This window comes from Prionailurus bengalensis, chromosome A1 (genome assembly GCF_016509475.1).
Source record: "Prionailurus bengalensis isolate Pbe53 chromosome A1, Fcat_Pben_1.1_paternal_pri, whole genome shotgun sequence".
Lineage (NCBI taxonomy): Eukaryota > Metazoa > Chordata > Mammalia > Carnivora > Felidae > Prionailurus > Prionailurus bengalensis.
The window spans coordinates 9,990,793-10,004,680 of NC_057343.1; the positions used below are offsets into that span (position 1 = coordinate 9,990,793).

The 13,888-nt window shown below is 48.7% G+C and overlaps 1 long non-coding RNA gene across 2 annotated transcripts; it reads left to right on the forward strand.

The window, feature by feature from the left end:
* Positions 1–401: 401 nt before the first annotated feature.
* LOC122481143 lies at positions 402–9,508 on the forward strand. 2 transcript variants are annotated; one of them, XR_006296768.1, is made up of 4 exons: positions 402–736; positions 980–1,085; positions 1,266–1,369; positions 7,827–9,508. It is a non-coding gene; the product is annotated as an uncharacterized LOC122481143 (long non-coding RNA). The 2 variants fall into 2 exon arrangements; XR_006296767.1 differs by having other exon boundaries at positions 980–1,369.
* The last annotated feature ends 4,380 nt before the right edge of the window (positions 9,509–13,888 follow it).

Below are 13,888 nucleotides of genomic sequence, written 5' to 3' on the forward strand. Positions count from 1 at the left end.
TAAATAAGCTGTTCCCTTGATTTATTTATTTATTTATTCAATATATGCAATTTATTGTCAAATTGGTTTCCATACAACACCCAGTGCTCATCCCAAAAGGTGCCCTCCTCAATACCCATCACCCACCCCCCAAGCTGTTCCGTTTAATAGAAGCCTGGAGCTTTCCTTGGGAGGAGGGCACTTTGGGAACAGCCTTCTCATTAAAGGGCCATGACAACCAAGGGTTTCCCCACCCGCGCCCTCTCGGACGCTCCCGGAGTAGGGAAGGGCGGACGCGCCCTCTAGTGGCCGCTTTCGGAACGTCCCCCTCGGGCGCGCTCTGCCGCTGCGGGCGCTCTGGGAGGAGAAGCCCGGCATCGCAGAGGTTAACCAAGAGCTTGCTGGAGGCCGCTTTGGCTCCTTCCAGCCAGGCTGAGCCTTTCCGGGAGGGTGATCGCAAAGAGGCCTGGGCTGATGGCAGGCAAGAAACCCTGTTAGTAAAGAGGCGGCGTAACCTCACTGCACAGAGCAGCGTGCCTTTGCTGCAGGATCCCCCCCCCCCCCCAACCTGCCGCATATCCCGGGGGTCTCCGCATCCCTGGGTTCTGTCTCTCTACAGCTAAGCCCCTCTCCCTTTACTGCGGAAGTCCTGGGACGCCCTTGCCAGCCTGGATTCCTTCAGACTGCCTCTGCCCCCTGATGCTGGCAGATTTTTCCTTTTCCTCCGCTGCTGCAGGATTCCCCGGACAACCCAGAGGTGGGATGGGGGTGGGGGTGGGGGTCTTTCCGGCCTCCGACCTCAGGATGACCCTTCCTATTATTGAAACCTAGCTAAGAATTTAATAGGTTTTTGCAAATGAGCCCGGGGAACCATTTCTAATAGGATTTCCGCGAGAAAATGTTCCCAAATTTTAAACAACCATCATGCATATAATCCATTCATGAGATAAAGACTTCCCTTGCTTCTCCTGTCCAACATCCCTCTGGCTCTCTTCCGCAGGTCAAGTTCAGGGACTCCTATTTCCTAGGTCAAGGGCGAGGGGCCCCTGGTGTGGCTTAGGCTGGGCCACTTGGATCTGGATCTACCTGGGCAAGTGTGATGGACGGTGAGGAGGACGGGCCAGAAGCTGGGTGCAGTGGCTACCCAGGGCATGTAAAGGGCACCGGGAGGTACCGCCCAGACCCCCTTCCAGGAAGGGCTCAGGCCCCGGCCACAATGAGCATGGCAGGGTGACGGGTCCTTCAGGATAGACCTCAGCTTTCAAACCTGGCCCTACTCTGCTTAGGACTGCGGAGGCCAACATGTGGTCCAGGGGCCCAGCGCTTCTGTCCAGCACGGGACCCTTCTGCTAGTCGTCTGTGCTCCAGAACCCCAGCGAGCAGCTCCTGGGTAGGTTTCCCTCCTGCCTGACTGCCCCCCAATTCTGTTTCTCCAACATTCCCCACCCCCAGCCCCCCCGCCCCCGTCTCTCCGCAGGAGTTTCTCAGCTACCCCCTGCATGCCTAACTCCAGCTTGGGGCCTTTTCTGGAGAGCCCAGCCCAATAGATTGACGTATCCGATGGAATCAATGCCAGGGTCCCTGACGTTTGGGGGATCGCAAACCCCTTTTGAGAACAGGACACTAACTGTGGAAGTCTTCCCAAGAAATGCGTGCTCGCGTGGGCGCACACACGCTCAGTTTCGCAGACTGCAGACCCCGCAGCCTCCCAGGGGCCTTTTCGGTCACGTTGAGAACCCCGGACTTCAGGGAGGTGGGGAGGGCGTGAGGGCTGGAGGGCTGGAAGGGAGGGGGAGGGGAGAAGGAGGTGGGGGGAGCTAATGGCAGAGCTTCAAGCATTTGGAGAGGAGGCTTAATTCTAATTTCTGCCTCAGATCTGACCCTCAGCGCAGCCTCCCATGAGCTCCTGGATGCGGTGAGAAAAAATCGGAAGCCAATTCCCTTAAGTGCTCCGCAAGGCCCTGGAGGCAGGCTGCCCGGCTTGGCCCCATATGGCTCTGGCACAATGAGGGCTCAGAGAGCAGACTGGCTCGGCCTTGGAGTGCAGGGGCCCAGTCGCCCATCTGGCAGGGGTGGGGGAAGGGACCCCCATTCTCTGGGGAGACCGCGGTGGACACACAGCACTTGCTATATCCCAGGCACAGAGAAGCACTCACGTGTAGTGAGTGGCTGATTTAATGCACACGCAACCCCATGTGGAGGCTTCTATCATTATTCCCAGCTTATACCTAAAGTGACTGATGCACAGAGAAGCTTGGCAACCTGCTAAAATCGCACAGCTAAAGAGCAGCAGAGGTAGGATCTGAACCCACGTTGTGTGGGTCTGTGTTTTTTTTTATCCCTGTCTGTGCTGGCTCTGTGCTTGTCAAGAACTTAGACACTGGTGTCAGAGGGCTTTGGATACATTCCCAGCTCCTCCTCTGCCTAAGTCATGTGAGCTCACTAGGTTTCCTACCTCTTTGTGACTCAGTTCCCTCAACGCAGTAGAAAGTGATATTAATCCTACCTCATAGAGACGTGTGCGGTGTGAGTGAGCCAATCACGTCAAGGGTTTTTGCTGCCACACAGAAAAATGTTCCAAATGATGTGGCATACAGGTGGTCTTTGGACTTATGCCATCCACAGAGCTCGACCGACGTGCCTTCTTTCTTCCTTTCTTTCTTTCTTTCTTTCTTTCTTTTTCTTTTTTTTTAAGTTTATTTATTTATTTTGTGTGTGTGTGTGTGAGAGAGAGAGAGAAAAAAAACACAAGCGGGGGAGGGGCAGAGAGAGAGGGAGGGAGGCACAGAATCCGAAGCGGGCTCTGGGCTCTGAGCTGGAAGCACAGAGCCCGATGTGGGGCTCGAACTCACAAACCGGGAGGTCACGACCTGAGCCGAGATCGAAAGGCAGACACGTAACCGACTGAGCCACCCAGGCGTCCCTCAGAGTCCTTTGTGCCCCAACAACTTAGGCCAGCCCAGCCCAGCCCAGCCACATAAGGCCTTGAATCCAGGTAGGAGGCCTGAATCCAGCCACAGAGTTAAGGAAACCAGGTGAGGTTTTTTCCACGGCTTCCTTGCCCGGCACGCAGCTCCAGGTCTCCCGATTGCCTCAGTGCTGTGTCTTCCAAGAGTTTCCGTGCCAGGAGCCTGCCCCAGCCCCTGCACATTCCTGCCAGTGCCTGAATTAATAATGCTGTCGTTGCCCTCGGAAACGAGGGACGTGTGGGAGAAGGCTGAGGGTACGCTGTCGTCCCCCCAGGCCTTCTGGAAAGCCAGAGTCGACCCGAGGGGGAAGGGAGGCCCCACGGCTGTGTAGGTGCCACCTGCCTTACATCGGCCCAGTCTCGCAGTCTGTGGACTTACAACAGAACAGTTATGGGGAGCGTTGCTTGCTTTTTAAGAGGATTCCCTTCTAGTGAGTTTAAAGGCCTGGGATTAATACAAATTTAATCAACACGAAACTTTTCTACTATACATGTTTTTTGTGTGTAAGGGCATACGCACTCACAATCGGGAGCACTGAGCACCCGTTCCACAAAAATATTTCTACAGGCAGATGAAAGAGATTCTCAGTTGTGAAGACAGTTCTAAAGGCAGGTTAGATGAAAGCTAGGGGCTGAGGGTAGGGGCTGTGTAGACAGCAGAGTGCGGGATGCAGGACAGGGAAGAAAAGAAGATTTTTTTTCTTTTTTTTTGGAATGGATTTTCCCCACTTAAAAAATCATGTTTTTAAATTATGTTTTATAGATTTGTTTTAAAACATGATATGAAATAATTAAACGCACAATGTAATTTCACTGTCGAATCTGAGTTCTATCAAATAGGACCTCAAATACTCAAACGCCTTCAATGGAGGCTTTTCTTAAGCAAACTAAATTTCCGTGTCTACTTCTCCTTTCAGAATTCATTAATCCTGTCTCCTTAGAGGCCTTTCTCCCCCTTGGCATGTCAAGGCATGGAGAGCGAGAGAGTGTGGTTCTCACATTAGCTGGAGCAGGGAGGTACCTCTAAGCACTAAAAATAGCCAGTTCATCCTGAACTTTCTTTCTCTGTTTGCGGATTCAGAACTCAGCTCACGTAGGATCTTTCACAGGTGCGCATGTCTTGGCACGGTGAGAGGTTTTGTCCCTCTACCCCCGCAAGTAAATTGGTGCGCGTGTATTTTTCCTAACAAACGACGTTTAATTAAATCCATTAATTTGACGGTAAGTGCACCAGGAAGGTTTGCTTTTTAGAACTGCCCTAAAGTTAATACTTTTCATCTGTATTCTTTTCTGTTTGCTTTTACTGCATAAATGGTCAGTGCTTATGATATGCCAAGCACTTTATGGGGAAATAACATTGAACAAAATTATGTTGAACAAAGCTTTTCTGAAGCTTTGATCTATCTATTATCTATCTATCTATCTATCGATCGATCTATCGGTCTATCTATCCATCCATCTATCTAAATATCTATCATCTATCAATTATCTATCTGTCTATCTTATATCCGTCTATCAATTATCTATCAATCATCCATCTATCTGTCTATCTACTATATATCTACCTATCCATCTATCATCAATCTATCTATGTATCTATCCATCTATCTATCTTCCTATCTATCTATCCGTCTATCTATTTATCAATCATCTATCAATTATCTGTGTATGTATCTATCTATCTATCTATCTATCTATCTATCTACCTATTTTTCTTAGTAGGCTTCAGGGCCAGCACGGAGCCCAACAAGACCTGAGATGAGACCAAGAGTCAGACTCCCAACTGACTGAGCCACCGGGCGCCCCTGAAGCTTTAATTTTAGGACGAGCAAACTTTTGAAATGAGTGAACTGATTTCAGAGTCTTCTAGTGGAGAGTGTATCGTTAGAGGTAGGGGGCTACCAGGATGGGTCCCCTGGGAAGACCTTTCAGAGGGGTGGGGGCGTCTGAGCTGAGATGTGAATGCCAGGGTGGAGCCAGCTGAGTAGACGTAGGGCAGGACGGCAAGGGTGAAGGCATGGAGTTGGGACAGGTTCAGTGAGTCCAGAGAACAGAAGCACCACGGTAGCTTGAGCCGAGTGAGGAAATGACCCCAGAGTGGTTAGCAGGGCTCCGAGTGTCATGCTCAGTGTAGGCTTTCACTGTCAAAGCCTCGGGAAGTTGTGGGAGATTTTTAAACTAGGAAGTGACTTGATCCGATTTATAAAGACCCTCTGTTGTCAAGGATTTGCTGCAAATTAGTGTGGGGAAAAGGGGGAAGGGGGTCGTGGTATAGTTACAACAAGACTGGCCGTGGGTTGGTAAGTACTGAGGTGAGGCGATAGCTGGGGCTGGGGGATATTATACCCTCGTTTGTTTTGTGCGTGCTTGAAAACGGCTATTACAAAATACATGAGAGAAGTCTTTAAACTGCAAAAGAAACAAACTGGGGAAGGTACCCTCTAAATGGCAAATGGGCATACCAGACAACTAGGGACAGCTTTGCCCCAGAGCCCTCTGAAGTTTATTCCGAGTAGCCAATCCTAAGCCTGCTTCCCCTGCCTTGTCCATTCCTTCCTGTGGGAAAAACCACAATAAAGGCTCTTACCCACAGTCCCCTGTCTCTGCCACCTGCCTGACCCTGATGCTTCCCCGGGTGGCCCTCTTCTTTGGGAACTGAAGGTCACAGACTCCGTTTACAATGCAGTTACCTCCTGATCTGCTGGCCTCACCATACCTGAAGAGTCATGCAGCTTATATCTTAAAGCAGAGGGCCGGGGTGCCTGGGTGGCTCAGTCCGTAAGCATCCGACTCTTGATTTTGGCTCAGGTCATGGTCTCATGGTTGTGAGATCGAGCCCCACGTCAGACACTGTGCTGGGCACGGAGCCTGCTTAGGATTCTCTCTCCCTCTCCCTCTGTCCCTCCCCTGCTCTTGTACGTGCCATCTCTCAAAAATGAATGAATGAATGAATGAATGAATGAATAAAACAGAGAACAGCTACCCGTTGCTACTTAAGAGCCCTCCTCCCCAGGCGGACGACCCTCACCGCTGGCAGCCTGACGCGCTTTCCTCCGGTTTGTCAAGCTGCCTGCGGTTCTGTCTGCACGCATCTGTCCGCCACCAACCTCCTGCTTCAAAGGCGCGTGTCTCAGAGGGGTGTGTTGTCAGTCCTTTATGACTGAGAGTCCGTCCTGGAGGACCGCTCTCTTCCTGGCACCCAAGTATAAGCCAGGGTGAGAAAGGAGAGAGAGAGAGATGGAGAAAGAGAAGGATCATTTACCAAATGGAGCTCTCTTGGGGCCGACGGGGCTGGACGTCAGGATATGTCCGAATAGGACGTGTAGGATAGGGCGGGCCGCAGAGTGAGGGGTGGGGCGCAGCCAGCAAGGGCCACGTCCCGGCACTATTGCCACCAGGGCCTTCCAGAGAAGGGCCAAGAGTGAAACAGAAGACAAAGGAAGCAGAAGGTACAGGTGATGTCCTACTCGTGTCCTTAAACAGGGCCACCACAGTGGACACCTCTGGGCGGCCTGGAATTTGTGCTGCACTCGGGCCTTCCAAGGGGGTGTGAGAAGTGGGTGACATGAAGACGTGGGGGTCATTCTTTCCTACGGCCCGTGGGCCACGACTGTGGCAGGGGCCCTCGTGTTCCCCTTGTGAGAGCCGTTGTTGGAAGAGGCTGCCCGCCGGGGGGTTCCATCTCGCATCCCCCACGCCAGACCCTGTCTCCCCGTGGGACCGTGGGACCGCCTGTCCGACTGAGGGTAAGCCGTGTCTCTGCGGACCGAGCAGGTGAGGGGTCCAGGCGAGTCCGGTGTCTTCCTGCCCACCTGTGGTGAACGGGGAGGCCGGGTGTTGAAGATGAAGCGTCACGTGACAGGAGGATCTTTGAATGACTCTTTGGAGGGCCGTGCAATCCAGAACATTCCTATCGGGCTCTGCAGGGATTGAAGCTTGTGACATTTGGGGGTTATTTGTACAGCCTATTCTGACCAATACAACTGCCTGCTCTGAGTGGACAGAAATCTCATGGATCATTAAAATAGTAAATAATGCCCAAATCATAGGTTAGCCCATAATAAGAACTCTGGTCTGACCAAGGCTCGTGTGGGGTCAGTTAAAGAGAAGCAGAAAGCTCCTTGTGGGTTTGTAACCTGTTCAGGAGCTTCCCAGGTGAGATCTGAAACTGGGGGGCAGGGAGACACCGACTCCAGGTTGGTAGGGGCTGTTTCAGTAAGCAAACGGAACGGGGCGCCTGGGTGGCTCAGTCGGTTAAGCGTCCTACTTTGGCTCAGGTCATGATCTCACGGTTTGTGGGTTCGAGCCCTGCGTCGGGCTCCGAGCTGACAGCTCGGAGCCTGCTTCGGCTTCTGCGTCTCCCTCTCTCTCTTCCCCTCCCCCGCTCACACTCCGTCTCTGTCTCTCTCAAAAATAAATAAACATTAAAAAAAAAAAAAAAACCCTAAGTAGGTAAAACAAGAAGTAAAACAGCTAAGTTGTATCAAGGGCTATGACGGAGTCCAAAAAAAAAAAAAAAAAGAAAAAAAAATCCGAGACAGAATTACTGATGGAGATTGTAAGGAGGAGGCAGGGCGAACTCTCCCCCAGGGCCTCACGGAAGAAAAGGGGTGGGCTACGAGCAGAGGCGGGGTGGAGGTCAGGACTGGGAGGAAGCAGAGGATGCAGAAGGAGGGCATGAGGCATTCCGGGCAGAAGGGGCTGCTTGTGCAAAGGCCCTGAGGCCGCAAGGCTGTATATGTCTGAGCAGCTGAACCGACCAGTGTGAGACAAGGTGGGAGCGAGGGAAAGTGGCATGAAACGAGGCAGGAAGAGCGAAAGGCTGGACGAAGCAGGGCCTGGGCCACGGTGAGAATTTGGGCTGTTACTCTCCTTTCAGGGTCACGGCTTCCTGGCCTTTTTGTTTCAACGGGCCCACCTTCGTCTTCATCCAAACGTTATGGAAATCTTACAGACGGCCCCTTTCCGGTTTTGCCCTGAGTGGGTGTTCATCTGCTCCAGGCTGGGCGGATCCCCACCGAGCTTCATTTTCTCCATCTCCTCTAATTCCCAGCTGAGGGGGGCTGGCACCAGACGCAGACTACGTGGCTTCCCGACACACCAAAGGCAGGAGCCGGGCTTGTTGGGTAACCGGACCGGTCACGGCTGCTGGAGCTTTCCATCGGCGCTCCCCCAGGAGCCGAGTCAGCCGGCTGCTGCCAGGAACCTCCACACCCCGTGCTTTGGGGGTCAGGAGAGGCACACGCATGCACGCACACGCCGGCACTGTCCCCCCAGAGCGCGGGCTTGAAGCCAGCATCAGTGGGGAGCAACCCACGGAGGACAAGAACGCAGCAATTCCTTGGCCGCACTGCAGAGCGGGCCTGACGCCTCCCGCCCCGGGCGTGGGGCCAGGTGGGCAGGCCCTGCCACGGGGTGACGGAGGCCACACCAGGGCATGACCGAGGCCTGCCCTGACATGCTCTCCGACACCAGCTGGCAGCAGCCACGCTCTGCCCTTAGGAGCACTCGCACGACAGTCCAAACCATCAGCTGCCGCGAGAGCCACATCGCTTCTGACAGGCGGGCCGCGACAGGGCCAGCGCCGGCCAGCGGGCAGGTGCAGAGGGCTCCATCCGAGGCTCTTCTCCGAGGGCACGGCATGTTTCTTCCCCGCCCAATTAACTCCCCAGAGACCCACCCAGAAGGACTGGATTTGTCATGAAAACCGACACGACAGGATTCGTGGAGAGCTGGCTGCCACAGAGCGGAGGCTGGGATCCAAGGCACTCTTTCCTAGCGGGTCATTTGCCTGACTTCAGCAGAAATGCACAGCAGATAACCCAGAGCCGCACGAGCACCTGCAATGGAAGAATTCAGAATCACAAGTAATGGGTCTAAATTGGCAGGCTTTCACGAGAGTCCCACAAATCTCCAAGTAGACAGCTGCCATGGGTCACGTAAAACGTACGTAGCTTTAATATACAGTTTCATTTTGCTTGAATATCAGCCTGGGTGCAGAGAATCAAAGAACGGCTCGGGGTAGAGAATTCAATATGAGAATCCAGCCGGGGCTGCCAAGCCATATATGTGCTAATGTTGCAGTTTCGACACCGGACTTAAGGTCAAGATTAATTCGGTGAAGAATAATCATTTCACAATGTCATAGACACCTTCTGAGTTGCAGAGCAGAAGGCATCCAGGAGGGTAGATGAGGCATGGAGTGTGTTTTGCCAAATGGCCAAAGTGGGGAATTCTTTGGACGGACAGCCATATTTTTCTTTGCCTCAACTGCTCAAGTCGGCTGCTGCAGCACAAAGGCGGCCAAGGACAGTGCGTAAATGGTGACGCTGTGTTCTAATAGAGCTTTATTTGTGGACGCTAACATTTGAGTTTCACATAATTTTCACATGTTGTGAAATACTCTTCTTTTAACTTTTCCCTAACATTTAAAAATGTAAAGGTCATTCTCAGCTCATCAGCAGAGCAAAAAATAGTTGTTATTCTGACCCCTGAAATGATATAAGGATTCCCTAAGCCATTGTGAGCCCATTTTCAACAAAAAAACCAACTCACGGTCGACCTCGGTTTAGCTGTTCTCTTATCCCTTCTTCCTCCCTGCTGCAGTCTTGGAAGCAAACTCTAATCACCAAATTATTTCATCCGTATCCGTATTTCAGTATTTATCTCTAAAAGAGGACTCTAGGGGTGCCTGGGTGACTCAGTCAGTTAAGCGTCCGACTTCAGCTCAGGTCACGATCTCGAGGTCCGTGAATTCGAGCCCCGCGTGGGGCTCTGGGCTGATGGTTCAGAGCCTGGAGCCTGCTTCCCATTCTGTGTCTCCCTCTCTCTCTCTCCCTCCCCCGTTCATGCTCTGTCTCTGTCTCAAAAATAAATAAACGTTAAAAAAAAATTAAAAATAAAGAAATAAAAATAAAAGAGGACTCTAATTTTAAGCATAAAACCACAGTGTCATCGTCACATCTGAAAATATCAATTATAATTCCTTAATATCAGAAAATATCGAATTAATATTAGATTTTTCCAGCTGTTTCATGAATGTTTATTTTTATTTTTATTTAAAATTTTTTTTAATGTTTATTTATTTTTAAGAGACAGAGACAGAGCATGAACGGGGGAGGGGCAGAGAGCGAGGGAGGCACAGAATCCGAAGCCGGCTCCAGGCTCCGAGCTGTCAGCATGGAGCCCGTCGCGGGGCTCGAGCTCACGAACCACGAGATCATGACCTGAACCAAAGTCGGACACAACCGATTGAGCCACCCGGTCGCCCCTCATGAAAGTTTATTATTACAGGTTTTGTGTTTTCTTCCCCACCGTTTATTTGGGCTGGGATCTAGAGGAGATCCTTAAATGGCAATTGCACGATCTGTTCCTAAGTCTCTTCATCTGTGAGTTCCTTCTATCTCTCTGTTATTTTTCTTTACAAATGATTTGCTAAAGAAATTGTGTTTTGTTCTGCAGGGTTTCCTATAGCCTGTATTTCTGATTGCACCCCTGTGTTGTCGGACCTAATGCATTGTTCTCCGTATTTCCTAGGGTACAGCGGTATTATCTGCCATTTGGAAGTTAGAGGTAAGAGCTTGATGAGATTCGAGTTTTCTTTTGTTTTTGGTCTTGCGTTCTTCCATCAGGAGGTACGTAACGTAACGTGTGGTTATTTCTTTTTTGTGTGTGGTTGGCAGCTGTTGACAATTATTGCCTAGATCAATTCTTATTTTTTTAAAAATAGGCTATTTTTTAAAAACAGTTTTAGATTTACAGAAAAATTGAGCATTAGTACAGAGAGTTTCCCAGATACCCCCTCACTGCTCACCACAGTTTCCCCTAGATTAACATGTTGCTTTAGTGTGGTACGTTTGTTACAACTCATGAATCAATATTGATACAGGCTTATTTTGTCCACAGTTTACATTAAGGCTCACTCTTTGTTTTGTACGATTCTATGGCTTTGATGAACGTATAAGGCCATGGACCCACCATTACAGGATTGTGCAGAATAATGTCACTGCCTTAAAAATTCTCTGTGCTCCACCTGTCTAACCACCCCACACCTCTAAACCCTTGGCAACCACTGATCTTTTCACTGTCTCCACAGTTTTGCCTTTTCTGGAATGTCATATAGTTCGAGCCATACCGTGTGCAGCCTTTTCAGACTGGCTTCTTTCACTTAGCAACATGCGGATGTTTTTTTCCGTCTCTTTCTGTGGCTTCTTAGCTCATTCTTTTTATTGCTGAATAATATTCTGTTGTATGGATGTACCGAACTTTGTTTACCATTTCAGCTACTAAACGTTCCAGTTTTGGGCAATCATGAAGGAAATTGCTATAAATATTTGTGGGCAAGTTTTTGTGTGAACCTAAGTTTTCAACTTGGGTAAAAACCAAAGAGCACTATCGTTGGATCATGTGGTGAGAATATTTTAGTTGTCAAGAAACTGACAAGCTGTATTTCCAAGTGGTTGCATCATTTTTGCATTCCCACCAGCAATGAAAGAGAGTTGCTGTGGTCCCATATCCTGGCCAGCTTTTGATCTTGTCAGGTTGTTTGATTTGAGCCATTTCAATAGGTGCAGAGTAAAATCTCACCGTTGTTGTAGTTTGTGATTCTCTAATGACGTGGGGGGAAGTAGCTTTTCATATCCTTGTTTGCCATCTTATCTCTTCTTTGGTGAGGTGTCTGTTCAGACCTTTTGCCCATTTTTAAAGTGGGTTGTTTGTTTTCTTATTCTTTTTTTTTTTCTTATTCTTGAGTTGTAATGGTTCTTTAAATATTTTAGATACAAGTCCTTTGTCAATTACATGTTTTGCAAATATTTCCTCCCAGTCTGTGGCTTATGTTTTAACAATGTCTTTCGCAGAGCAGAAGTTTTTAATTTAATAAAGCCCTGCTTCTTGATTTTTTCCCCCCATGGATCAGACTTTTCATGTTGTATCTAAAAACATCACCAAACCCAAGGTGATTTAGATTTTCTCCGTTGTTGTCTTCTAGGAGTTTTATAATTCCGCATTTTACATTTAGGCCTAGAATCCATTTTGAGCTTGTTTCTAGGAAAGGTGCAAGTTCTGGGTTCATTATTTTTTGCATGTGGACGTCCAGGTGTTTCAGTATGATTTGTGGAAAAGATTCCTTTCCTCGTGGAGTTGTTTTGCTTCTTTGTCAAAGATCAACTAACTGTATTTATGTGGGTCTGTTTCTGGACACTGTGTCCTGTTTTATTGATCTCTTTGTCTACTTTCTCACCAATACCACACCATCTTGATTAGCATGGCTTTCTAGTACGTCTTGAAGCCAGGTAGCACGACTCCTCCCACTGTGTTCTTCTTCAGCACTTTGTTAGCTATCCGGGGCCTTCCGCCTTTCCATAAAAACTTTAGGATCCGTTTTTTGAAATCCACAACATAACTTGCTGGAATTTTGATTGGGATTGCATTGAATCTGTAGATCAGGTTGGGAAGACTTGACTTCATAATAATATATTTTTAAATTTTTTTAACGTTTATTTATTTTTGAGAGAGAGAGAGAGAGTGTGTGTGAGCAGGGGAGGGGCAGAGAGAGAGGGAGACACAGACTTCAAAACAGGCGCCAGACTCTGAGCTGTCAGCACAGAGCCCGATGCGGGGCTCAAACTCACGAACCATGAAATCATGACCTGAGCCGAAGTCAGACGCTTAGCCGACTGAGCCACCCAGGTGCCCCATAATAATATTCATTCTTCTTACCTGTGAACATGAAATATCTCTCATTTATTCAGATATTCTTTGATTTCTTTCATTTGAGTTTTGTAGCTGTCCTCATAGGGTTCCTGTGCGTATTATGTTAGACTTGCACCTGTTACATTTTCTTGGTGCTAATGTAAATGGCATCATGTGATTCAGTTCACATTCCAATTTTTCATTCATCCATTCATTTTTTTAGGAATTGAAGAATGGTCATGCTCTTCCATTCCTTCTTCATTTATTAGCTGACACACTTTTATGTAGAAAAACTCCTCTTATCAACTCGTTGGCTACTCCGACATATGGAGCATTTAGCAAAGGAAGGATAAATGGAGTGGTTCCCTAACACCTCCAACATTTACCAATGAGTTTTTCCTTAAGCATTATCATGAAAAAACATTTTATATATTTCAGCCTATTACATGTCATATCCATAATGGTGCTCAAAGCATCCCCTTAGCAATGGGGGCCTTTTCAATGGACATCTGACGTGATAGCTTCTCTGATAGTTTCTTTATTTCCTTAGGTGACAGGATGGTCCTGACTCTTCCTCTGACCTGTTGTCAGCCATTTCTCCAAGAAGCCCAAGTGTTTAGAAGCCACCATGATATGCCTCTCTGGGGCGTCTGGGTGGCTCAGTTGGTTGAGTGTCTGACTTCAGCTCAAGTCATGATCTCATGGTTTGTGAGTTCAAGCCCCGCATCAGGCTTTGTGCTGATAGCTCAGAGCCTGGAGCCTGCATCCGATTCTGTGTCTCTGGCTCTCTCTGCCCCTCCCCTGCTCACACTCTGTCTCTCTCTCTCTCTCTCTCTCTTAAAAATAAATAAATATTAAAAAAAAATTTTGCTTTAAAGGTATGCCTTCCTACCTTTTCAGTGGGCAGAATCAGGAATCATACATTTTATTTGTTTAAGATAAAATATATCATGGGGCGCCTGGGTGGCTCAGTCGGTTAAGCGTCCGACTTCGGCTCAGTTCACGATCTCACAGTTTGTGGGCTCGAGCCCCGTGTCGGGCTCTGTGCTGACAGCTCAGAGCCTGGAGCCTGCTTCAGATTCTGTGTCTCCCTCTCTCTCTCTGCCCCTCCCCAGCTCGCACTCTGTCTCTATCTCTCTCTCAAAAATAAATAAACATTAAAAAAATTTTTTTAAAAAAAGATAAAATATATCATGAGTTTATGCAGATACAATCATTTTAGAACTATGAGGTTTTTACTTAATCTTA